Consider the following 3,686-nt stretch of genomic DNA (forward strand, 5'->3'; position numbering starts at 1 on the left):
AAAAAAAATCCTAAACCGTCCCAGTGACAGTTGCAAAATCTAAATTAATAGCTATCTTTTAAACAGCTAAATATGTGTTCCAGTAGCCATTTCAAAGACCATTTCAATGTTTCCTATATGTGTTCCTCTCTTTCCATTTAATCTCACTATCTTCTTCCATTCTTCTTATTTTCTCTCTATTTGACGAGGATTATAAGATTGAAAAAGACAATAATTATGATTGACAGTTCAGCATTTTTTAAAAAATATTGTGTATTTTAGGCCCAACCGCACAGATTGTAGGGTATCATTGTATTTTACCGATAAAAAATTAAAATATTAGAAAATTACCGATAGTAATTTGTAAAAATAGTTGACCAGCTAATTTTGTGGACAATTTGCAAAATAAAAAAAATTGTTTTTAAGAATAAAAAATAATATTTTCTATTTAGGAACGGTCCAAAATTCAAAGTACCATTCCAAATATCGTTCCCAACTTTGAACAGACTTTAATAAATATGTTCCTAAATACATTACAATATCCTAAATAAAAAAGGAGAAAATTTAATAAATATGTTCCTAAATACATTACAATATCCTAAATAAAAAAGGAGAAAAAATCAAAATATAGGAATGGTCAATTTATTTTAACCGTTTCAAAATCAGTTCCAAAAAATTTAATTTTGCACCAAATGAAAAGTGGAGGGAAAATCACACTTAGGATCGATTTTTAAATAATTGACCGTTCCTAAGTTGAATTTAAATAAAATCTTGCCTAAATGTATGAAATGTCCATTCCTAAAATGATCTTAGAAAAATGGTTCCAATACCGTTCCTGAATATGTCCATAGATTCCTCATTCACTTTTCAATTATCATATCTCAAATTTCGGGACTCTGATTAATTTCAAACTTAAACGTATAACAATACTTTTCATGTGTGAATATATCTAGTGGTATGATCTAAAATCACATGTTCTCATGGACAGTTGCATTGCTTTTGACCATGATGGTTGTGTATAAAATACGATAACTCAGTATCCGTATAACCAAAATGTCCAAAACTTCATCGAATGTAGTATTTTGTCGATTTAATAATATCCAATGGTCTTATAAGAATTTTAATGATCTGATTAGGCGATCCAATACAATAGTATAAGATGCTACTTACATCTATGTAAAACTAACAATCTTATATATACAAATGTACTTGATCTTCTGAATATGTATCAATTTAATTCAAAGCATTACATGTTTTTAATGTCCTTAATTAATTTATGGTCTACTTTGTATGATCATTAACTTGTTTGGGATGGTTTTTCTTACATTTTTTTATTTTTCTGACTTTTTAGGGAAAATAGTTTTGGCACAAAATTAAGAACGGTTTTTTTAAAAATAGGAACGATTTTGTTAAAAATGCTCTAAAACAACGTCATGTTTGGACTAAACGACATCGTTTTTGTTTCTAGGAACGATCGTAGGAACACATCGACCAACCGTTCCTAAATGAACCAAGAACACTTGATCAATGCTCGTCAACTGAAACGACGTTGTTTTGGTTATTTGGAATGAATTTTCAAAAAATACTCGTTCAAGAGCCCGTTCCAAAAGTCAATACATATACAACACTTAGCAAAATTTTATTATATCACATTGAAATTAATTATAATCTATTTTTTTCTGAAATTGTAATATTTTTCTTTAAGTCTTGTGTAATTTGTGTAATGTTTCAAAATTAATTGTATAGTTGAGTAATTTATGAAATTATTATGTAAATTTATGCAATTCTTGTGTGTATTGTATCATATTGCAAAATTTTTTTGCTGTAATTTCTATTAATATTTCTAATAATTTTATGTAATTTTTTAAAATTTTAATACATTTCTGAAATTTTTAAAAAATCAAAACTTTTTGTAATTTTAATAATTTTCTATAATTATTAAAAATTGTAATAATTTTTGGTAATTTTAAAAATATTAATAATTTTCTATAATTATTAAAAATTGTAATAATTTTTGGTAATTTTAAAAATATTTAATTTTTTTTTAAAATTTAACAATTTTCTGTAATTTTCATGATTTTCTATTTTTTTAAAAAAATTTGGTGATTTTTGAAAAAGTTTTGTAAAAAAATTACTTTTATGTAATTTCTGCAATTATAGAAATACATATCACATTGAAATTAATTATAATCTATTTTTTCTGAAATTATAATATTTTTCTGTAAGTCTTGTGTAATTTGTGTAATGTTTCAAAACTAATTGTATAGTTGTGTAATTTATGAAATTATTATGTAAATTTATGCAATTCTTGTGTGTATTGTATCATATTGCAAATTTTTTTTGTGAAACTTGTTGTAGAGATGTGCAATTTATTGTATAATTAGGCTTATTGATGTAATATTATTTTTTACATGACATTAGCCCAATATTCCCAATAACATAATTTTTACATCATAATATAAATAATCACAAAATTTGACCAATATATAATTTCAATAATAACATTATTTAAATAATAATGTAAAAATAATCACAAAAATTAGACCATTATTCCCAATTATAACATTTTTATATCATAATGTAAATAATCACAAAAATAGACCAATATACAAATCCTAATAATAACATTATTTAAATAAGAATATAAATAATCACAAAAAATAAACCAATATTCTCAATAATAATATTTTTACATAATAATATCAATAATCCCAAAAACTAAACCAATATTCGCAATAATATTATTTACATAACAATGTCAATAATCACAAAAATTAGGCTAATATTCCCAATATTAACATTATTTACCTAACAATGTCAATAATCACAAAATTAGAAAATATTCCCAATAATAAAAACTTTACATAATAATGTCAATAATCACAAAAATTTGACCAATATTCGCAATAATAATATTATATACATAACAATGTCAATAATCACAAAAATTAAGCTAATATTTAATATTCCCAATATTAACATTATTTACTTAACAATGTCAATAATCACAAAATTAGAAAATATGACCAATAATAATATTTTTATATAATAATGTCAATAATAACAAAATTGAGCAATAATCCCAATAATAATATTATTTATAAAATAATGTCAACAATAATAAAATTAAGGTAATATTTCAAGTTAAAATACAATAATAGAATCATTAGAACTAGAACAAATTGAGGACAATATTTTCAATAATTAATAATTATTTAAAAATATTTAATTCCTTTGTAACACTCGTACAAACACATCATGCATGCCTTTAAGCTTGTTTAGCTCATCAAGTGTATTTTGCTTGTAGAACTAGTTAGGTTTATCCATCTTCATCTGTCAACTAAAGACAATGTTGATAGAGAAAAAAATAGATAAACATAAGTTGTACTATAATGAAAAGTCCATGTGATAGACTAAACAAGCTTAAAGTAATGCTTGACCGTTTGTATATGTGCACAAGAGAATTACGTTTTTAAATAATTAATGAGTACAATAATCATAACTTCATGATAGTATTTTCGATGTGTAAGAATTAGTATATTATTTTTTATTTACATATTAATATCAATAATCGCAAAAATTTAGACTAATACTTCTCAATAATTTGTTTAGATCATGTCTAGTGGTACGCCTCGATGCCACGTGGTCGAGGACATGGTCGTGGTAGTGGCCGCGGTCGTGGCCCGCCACTTCCAGGAGCACCTTCC

This window comes from Sesamum indicum, unplaced genomic scaffold (assembly GCF_000512975.1).
Source record: "Sesamum indicum cultivar Zhongzhi No. 13 unplaced genomic scaffold, S_indicum_v1.0 scaffold00213, whole genome shotgun sequence".
NCBI lineage: Eukaryota > Viridiplantae > Streptophyta > Magnoliopsida > Lamiales > Pedaliaceae > Sesamum > Sesamum indicum.